We start from the raw sequence: 9,353 nt of genomic DNA on the forward strand, positions 1-9,353 counted from the left end.
GCAAAAGGGTTCTGCAAAGACTTTGGGCTCGATTGTTTCATACTACATGAGCTATAATGTTATAAAAGCAGATTTAAACTTGTGAATTATTTATCAAAACAAAGTGCGCCTGTATTACATCTATTGCTAAATGCAGAATGTTTTTAGGCCACCGAAAGCAGCACAAGCAGTAGCAGTGCATTGCTTCTGTAATACCTGCACATTTGTCTTTTCTCTGTATGCTAAATTGAATCCTGTTGTACCTCCGTCTCTAATGTTCTAATGTTCTCTAATTTATATAGATATACCATTAGATATATATAAAATGTTGTTTTGCTGCACTCTACTATAAAACATATGAGTGAGATGTTATTTGTGCTCCGTCGTTGAAATATGATTTTTCTTGCACTGTGCCTGGTATCTGAGGTGGTTACCTTGATTCTGACCACCACAATACTGTTAGAACTATGCATTTATGATCCTTGATATTCTGCTGTACTTTCTTTACTCCCTATTTGTATGACCCTTTAGATAAACGGGTCTGCTAAATGAATAAACGTTCATATAATAAATGTATATAATCATATAAATGTTAAATATAAATACAAATAAAGAAATAAGAATGGTATGACCCTACCGCCCATCCAAAGGAGCCGTCTTTGTCCGTGGTGCTCTGCAGTCCGCTGTGTGGCCCGAACGTTTCGCCCGTCGTGATGCGGCTCTTGACCCATATCCCCAGACCGGCTCCGGGGACCGAGGACTCCCGCAGCTCCAGGTCACTGGGGATGGGAATGTCATCGGGAATGTAGACGGGCACCTCGTAGGGTGAGCCCTCCTTGGGCGTGAAGTCCTCGTCATTGCTGTTGCTGTTGTTGCTGTGGTGGCGGTGGTGAAGTAGGGGATGGGGGTGCAGGTGGGGGTGCAGGTGGTTGTTGGGGTGCTGGGGGGACATGGCGGGGTGCCCCTCGATGGGAACGGGGGACACGATGCCGTCTTCGTTCTCCTCCTCGCCGCTGTCGCCGCCGCCTCCCCCTGACGGCGCCCCCTGGAGGCCAGGCGCTGTCTCGTACATGCTGTCGACTGGCTCACTGTCATCTAGCAGAGCGATGGAGAGAGGGGAGAGAGGGGCATGTTACAATCCGGGGGACATGCTACAATCTTTACATATGTAATGTTCGTAGTGCATCTGTCCACCAGCGGCATCATTTCAATGATAATGGAAGAGCAAGGCGACAGAGAAAAAGCTGGCATTAGAGTAACTTGTGTTAGCACAGCATCATGGAGTCAACGTCCGTCACTCTTTTATTTTGATCTTTAATGAGGTCATTAATTCATGGGTGGAACCGTCTGAATAGAAGGTCGTTGTCTCAGTAATGTGGTTGGTTCTCAGTTTCAGGTTGAAGGAGCATCCTTGTTGCCTCATAACTGACTCAATTCAACCAACACAGTTGAAGACGGAAAACCTGAACAGGCTTCAATGAGAGTTTACAGCTAGCCACAGAGTTCCCAGAAGCTTCTAGAATGTTGGGAGGCCTTGATGGAGACTGTGTGTTCCATTCAGTCACAACCACTGCCATTTCCTGCCAGGGTCATCTTACAGATAATAGGTAGAAACGACCCAGGCCTTGCCAGTCTCACGCCAGCTTAGATTAGTCACCTATGTTTATTGTCACTTTTGGTCTGACAGTATAATTGCGGCGCTCTGTGGATTCCACCATCCCATGTCAATGACAATGATGAGGACGGGGACTGTAAGTGTGCGAGTCTAGACACTCACGTTGACCTTGAGGTCAATTCTGCACAATGTTCAGGAAGTTAGAAAAATGCATTCTGTCTGCTCATTCATGAAGGTGCCTTTTCGGATTATAGACAAAACTCACCAATGAACATGCTGTATCATAAGTAAGTGAGTGTGTGTGTTAGTGTGTGTGCAAGCGGGCGTATCTGTGTGCATGTGTGAGTGTGTTTGCATGCCTGATTGTGAACATGGACAAGCCTTGGTGTCTTTAGTGAAAGCACCACAGCAGTTTTACTATCTAAACACAGTCCCGGCAATCAGGGGCTAACTAGGCCCGCAATTACAGCAGGAGTGTTTCCAATCGCCCGTCCCCGCAGCTTGCTGCCAAACCTGCCAACAACACCGCTTCAGGACCTGGAGCACTGGGAGGGCTTGGCGCAAACACAGGCAGCCATTAACTTGTTAGTGAAGTTCAAAACGCCATGGTATTGAATCATTCACATTCAGTTACTCTCACTGCTTTCAGAATGCACTGTGTAATACATTGGGTCTGGTGAAGTAACTTTTGAAATATTTCTGTATACAGAAAGTAGTAGTAAAATATACATTTGACTCAAGATAAGATTCATTTAATATAAATATAACAAATGAAAATATCTGTGCATGGACATTAGAATTTATACAGAAAATGTTTAAACAGTTGAAAAATTCAATTGCAAAGTAATCAGACACTGATTACAATGCTGAATATATATATATATATATTTTATAAATGCTTGTGCTACCACCAATAAAATACTGGAGAACATCTGAATTAACAGCTTCTGAATTAACTGACATGTTAGTCTTAAATGTACATGGGAACTATGAAATCATGTGACAGTCTTTTCAGCAACTGGCAAGTCGGGGCCTTCCTGAGAGATCCGGGAAACTTATCATATAAAACTCTAGCTGTAAAAAGAAGGCTTTTATGACCGATTTTGCGTCATCTAGAGATTCTGAGGGGAAAGAAACGTTTCACCCATTTTTTTTAATGATCCCAGTTTCATAGCAGCCCAGAGCAGGCAGGCAATTAAGCATGGAACATGTGTGCCAGCAGTAGCTTCCACTTTTCACAGATCAATTAAACTTTTATAACCGCGGCCTATCTAGTGTGTACTTTTTTCAAAAATCAAAAGTGTTTTCAAGCTATTAAAAACTTTTTTTTCACTCTTGGAGTTGGCACCAGACCCATCGAGCACAATTTGAACAACTCGAAAGACAGGGTTTGGAAAATCTATTAAATACTGTTCGACTTTAAGAGCCTCAGACGAGAAAGGCACAGATCACTACGTCGAAACAGAGCAAAGAGGAAGAAAAAAAAATTAACAGCCCTAATTTTAATGAACAAAACATCATTTGTGTAGGACAGAAACCACCGGAGTGAAGCAACCACTGCAAACACAATGTGATTTAAAAGGGAATTGTGGCCAAGAGTTAAGATCCTCTGGTCTCTTATTCATAATGTTTAACCCAAAAAAAGAGAAAGTTTCAAATTAATTACCACAGACAAACTTCCCTCCCTGACTGTGACATTCAAGCAGAGAGCCATGTTTGACCATGAAATTCACGACCCCAAAAAAAGAGAGGAGAAAGGAAAGCAGGAAAATAATGAAGGGGGCCAGGAAGAGGAGGGGGAGTGAGAGAGCTCCAAACTGACGACTCAGAGCTGGAACTCCACTGTTTGTCCTTGGTCTCTGAAGACGAAGAAAAAGATGTTAGCCCTGTCTCCTAGAGGGCTTCTTAAAAAACAGCCCCGCCAGATAGGCCCTTCCTTTCTCAGTTCCCCGTGTTGTTCTTTCTCTCCCAGACACTCTCTCCCTCTCCCTCGCTCTTTCACGGGGAACTATTTATCCTGATTACATCAGGGGTCAATCATTAATTCGCACCTTGGGGGTCCCGGCGCTGGCTAGGCCTACAATGGTCCGCTTGTTCGCCCCGTGTTATTCCACTGGAAAACTACCGTGCAGCCGGGGATCCCCAGGCCCAGTGACATGAAGGCATCAGATTTATTTGATAAATTGTAAATGCGTTCCTTTAAACGGCCCCCTTTGTTATTGTTAGCCATGCTAGAAAACAAAGAGACATTGGGGTGTACACTTCTCTCCCCGGGCACCCGGTGGGAGAGGGCGGACTGTCTGTGAACAGCTGTGTCAGGGGTCACCATGTTATTAACAAAAGATGAGCTCCTGGTGATTTGTTCGAATCAGTGTAATACATCGTTTTTAAAAGGAGTGAAAACAAAAGACCCTATCATGCACCAGTATTGTAAGATCATTTTAAAAAGTCTACAAAATGGCAGAAGGGAAAATAAAACCACTATTAAGAAACAGAACAACATTTCCAGGTAATCAACAGTGCCGTGGATGGGTAAAGTTCAATCAAAAGGACATTGTGTTGACATGACAATCATCCACATGATCTGAGAGTTTAGAAAAGCCAGATTGTTCTGGGGCGCTGTTTAATCAAGCCTCTATAGACTGAAACATGGAGATAGAGATCTGTGGCAATTTTCTGCAGTCTGCATGGCCTCACACAAACACATGTGCCTTGTGGCAGAGAACCTGTTGATTTGGTCTGGTTTGAGAGCCACTGCATTTGGAATGGCTGTGAGCTGGAACACTGACTTGATGTGTAGGACACAGATGCTGCCCTGAAGCATAGGTCCAGTTCAATGAGGTTCAATCAAACCTCTACCACAGAAAAAAATGGTTCCTGTTTCCTAAACAAATCCTATAGTATGCTTATATCTAAATGAGGAGACACACACCGGTAGCAAGTCAGAGTGGCGGGGAATGTATGTTCTCATGTGGGAATGTTTGGAGCCTCTCTATAGCCTTAGCACCAGCACAGTGAGAAGCCAGATGGACCATTCACTCCACACTCTGGAGGTAAAAGAATCCAAAAGAAAAGTGTGTCTCAGACCAGCTATGGCTAAAATAACAATAAAGAGAGTGGAATTGGACGGCTGGGCCTTATGATGGTGGTCAAGTCTCCCCACCCCAATGCACATAGAGACTGTATCTTTGTCTCAGAGTAAGTTGATATTTCAATTCAAAGGAGCTCGGCTCTGATGAAAAGCGAGCATCGGGGGAAAACGCACAAATATGCAATATTCCTCCGCTCCAAATATGGGGAAAAAAGTTTGTCTGTTCAGTACAAGTAGAGTAAGGGGAGGGGGGGGGGGGGGGTCGGAGGGGGGAGACCATGACAGATATGAAAAATGAGCGGCTGACTGGTTGCGCAAGAAATGTGAAAAACATTTGATGTGGAAGAGTCTGGGGGTGGTGAGTGGTGGGGGGAGGAAGGGGGGGGGGGGGGGCTTCCAACACCCGATGAGGCCTAATCTGGCGCTCGTGCCCCCAATAATCTGCAAATGTGGTCCCACTTAGACAAGTTATTGGTGCCGCAAGAGCTGCAGGGAGAACCCCCTTACCTGTTCCTCTTTAATAATCAGCCCTTTGATGATTCTGTCTCAACACAAAGCTCTAATCGCCATCCAGTTTTAGACCAAGGAGAGGAGGGAAGCGGAGGGAAGAAAGGATTGAGGCGGCCGTAAAAATCAAAAGAACGCGAGCGAATGAGAGGGTGTGTGTGTGTGGGGGGGTTGAGATGACGGCGCGAGCTTTTCCATGGCAGCGGTTTTCTGACGATGACGTATGTATACATTACGAATGGGAGAGGTGGTGAGGGAGGGAGTCAGGAGGAGAGAAGGTGAGAGTGGGTGGGTGTAAAGTAAAGGGAGTGGGGTGGAGGGGTGGGGGGGTGCAGGGGTGGAGGGGTGGGGGGGTGCAGGGGTGGAGGGAGGAACGGTCAACTACAATACAGACGACTCTCTCCAGAAATGCACACTTGTTTCCCCTTGTTAAAGCAGTGGGGAACATTTCCAACACTTTAAGTAGCAATATTGCTTCTCCAGAGAGGGGTGAGTGCAATGGAGGCCCGAGGCCTCCGGAAAAGGTCTTGGGTTAGCCCTGGTGCATGTTAAAGAAGAACCTTCCACTCAGTCATGCCTGTTGAAACTGGTTACATCGTTAAAGGCTTGGTCACATGACATCCATTTCTACACACATGTATATGCGCGCCCACGTGTATTCTGTGTCGATGTCAGACTTGTAGTCCTGAACACCCGCTTCATTTGTACTGCAGGACCATGGTTTTAAAGTGCTGCTCTTCCCTTAGAGATGATTAGGAAGACATAGAGGACATTAAAATGACATGCTTGTTTAAAAGCAGTCATGACATAATATTCTGTCTTTACCATTCTCATTGTAAATGCAGTGGGGTGTGGCTCCTGTGCATTATAGAAAAGAGCACAAATACTTACTCGAGGGATGTTCAGTAAATGTTTGTGTGTCTGTGAGTGTGTGTGTGTGTGTGTGTGTGCCTGTACCACAGGGTTGATATATTGACATATCATTTGTGCTGAGCAGCCTAGAGCAGAACCTGATGTGCGTGTGTGCGTCTGTGTGTGTGGACTGAAACCTCTTCCAGGCAAATGGAAGTCCAACCTCCTGCTGTGGAGAGCAGGTGTGTGTGTGTGTACGTGTGTGTGTTTATATTTTTTACGTGAATGTTTATTGTTTGTGTGTTTAAATGCTGTGTGTGTGCGTGTGTATGTGTGTGTGTGAGTGTGTGAATGTCTACACGGCTGTCAGCCAGGATATTGCCCCTCTGGTCAGTGGCTCTCCCCAGGGGCCCAGTCTTGGCTTGCTCAGACATTTATTAACACAGCAGATTAATAGCACTGGGTAAAGACATTTTCACAAACATGATAAATATTAATAATAATCAATAGCAACTTACATTTGCCAAATTGAGTTGCAAACATCACCCAGGGGGAGAGAGAGAGGAAGAGAGAGAGAGAGAGAGAGAGAGAGAGAGAGAGAGAGAGAGAGAGAGAGAGAGAGAGAGAGAGAGAGAGAGGGGGAAAGAGAGACAGACAGAGAGAGAGAGCAGACAACGTAACCATGGCGTGAGCATAGAAAAGGGGAAGGAACGGGGGAAAAGTGTGTGTGCAGTGAACGGGAGTGTGAACAGTGTGAGATAGCACACACACACACACACAGATCATTTTCCTGCAGGTCTACATTGTCTTTAAACAACTGATCCACCTGCTTAGAGACACTGAGGTCAACTGTTGTTGTTGGTAACAACATAAGTTGCCTGTAAAATAGGTCCTCTCATACATGCTGTTGACCTTAGATTACTGCAGTTGTTTAGGACACAGGGTCAACTTGATTAGATGGCTGAAATCAATTATTCCTCAAAATACTCATTAAATACAAATTCAAAATCAGCCCTGGAAAAATATTGCTTTGTATGTTACATTATGGCATGTGTACAAGCTACAGTATGGCAAATACCGGGGGCTTGATTCATTTTCAATTCAGTCAATTCATTTTTATCAAGTCAGTTATTTAATTGTGTTCTATTCTGTATAATCAAAAGGTGTGAATTTTACATAATAATGCAATGCCATTTCCTGAATGGACACCAACCATAAAGGTGCATGAGAGATCCCTATGATTGTGTGTGTGTGTGTGTGTGTGAGGAAGAGAGTAGGTTAAAGGAAGGAGCCATCCAGCGTCTCCAGAGCCCAAGTCTCTGTGCTCATTCACCACACAGTTTCATTTAGCAGGTCAGTGGGAAGCCAGGCAGCCAGTAGCACAGCCAGACAGAAATAACCCAGCCAAACAGCCAGCCAGTGACACAGTCAGACAGCAGTCAAACAGCCGACCAGCCAGGAAATCAGCCAGCCAGGAAGCCATACAGCCTGCCAGCCACACAGTCCGGCAGCAACTACAGAAAATGCAGCATTTTTATTAACAGGGTGAGAAAGAGCCAGTAGGTTTGGAGTTGTGTTGTGTGTCTGTATCTGTGCACGTGTGTACAGTGCAGTGTGTGTGTGTGTGTGTGTGTATGTGTGTGTGCAGGGTGCCGAACGCTAGCTATCTGACTGGGGGGAAATGATTTTCACCTCTGCCACGGGGTGCAGCCTCCCCACATACATCACCCGATTACTCCCAGCCCGCGCCCCGCTCCCAGTCATTAGCCACTGAATTAACGGCAATCCACTGTGCTATTAATCACACTGACAAAAGTGTTAGCACCGCTGCTGACCTGCGTGAGTACACTGGGAGCATGGGCTGGGGGAAGGAGGGAAGGAGGGAGGGAGGGAAGGTTGGGGGTTGTAGGCATAGGAGGGGAGGAGGAGGAGGAGGAGGAGGAGGAGGAGGAGAGAATACATAGGGGGTTGGAGAAAGTGAGGTAAAGGGAGGAGAGTTAAGCAGTGATTAGGAAGTAGATGGATGGATGGATGAGCGGATGGACAGACAGATGGATGGATGGACACATGGATGGATGAGTGGATGGATGAATGAATGAATGAATGGAAAGAAGGATTCAGTACGGGCAGGTGCAAAAAGAGAATAGAAGAAAATAGCAAGGATGGACATACCGTACAGAGAGGGTAAAAATACATAGCGGGAACGGAAAAGAGGCACAGAAGGATGAATGCTGGAAAAGGAAACAGGAACCCTTCCTCAATAGAGTCTAATGCACCTGGGGGGAAACTGGGATGAGAAACCACAGATCACTACAAGATCACTGCACTCTACCCTGAAGACCAGGGATTCTTACTTTTTCTGTCTTTCACTCTCCCTCCTCTTCTCTCTCCCTCAGACACACACACACACACACATACTGAATAACACTTTCTACCCAAGAATGTTTGCAGCCAGAACACTTTTCATGTCAGAGAAGTTCAGGGACAGTAAGAAAACACCACACTCACACCAAAACCAACAGCCATTATAGAAAATGGGGCTACATTCCAAATATTCACAGCACTAAAAAACAAAGACAAATGTCTTCAAAATGTTGAATAAAAACAAGCCAGTGAAAAAAATGAAGTAGAGGAGTAGCAGATATGATGACTATCTGGAGAGAAGGACAAGAGCCCACATTCAAGATGTAGTGTGTACACAGCTGTGTTGGGGATGATAATTGGGGTCAAAATGATTGCTTCTGGAACAGAATGTTTACTGAAGATCTAATGAATGCCATTCGTGAATTATTTCCTTTATGTTGAGAGGGGACTGTGAATGAATAGATTTAGGGTGTCATTGGAGAGTTGTGAGTGCATGGATGTAGGATGGTACCCATTGGACTGGGCTGTGTAAATCTGGGCATCTGTCACAGAAACACTAAAAAGGCCTTGGCAATGGATTTTGTTAAGGAGGACATTTCTTTGGAAAATTGATATCAACTCATTTTTTTATATCAGGAGAACTTTGTTCAGTTACCTTGGAGCAGCTTTTCCCTGTAATAAATATTTTATTTCAATGGGAAAATCTGGTTAAGTAAGAGTATAAAAGTACCATTGGTCAAACAAAATGGGAGGAATGGGAGAGGGAGAATGCAGTAAAACGTGGGTCTTCCAGCAACACTGTACTCCACTGTAATACACGTCCTAGACATGGATGAGAAGACACATGCAGTTCTCACTGAACTGAACCCACACACTCCTGACAGATCACATCATGCTGGCCCACAAGGAAAGAAAGAAAGAAAGAAGAGAGAAGAGAGAAGAGGA

The sequence above is a fragment of the Osmerus mordax genome, chromosome 7 (assembly GCF_038355195.1).
Source record: "Osmerus mordax isolate fOsmMor3 chromosome 7, fOsmMor3.pri, whole genome shotgun sequence".
Taxonomy (NCBI): Eukaryota; Metazoa; Chordata; class Actinopteri; order Osmeriformes; family Osmeridae; genus Osmerus; species Osmerus mordax.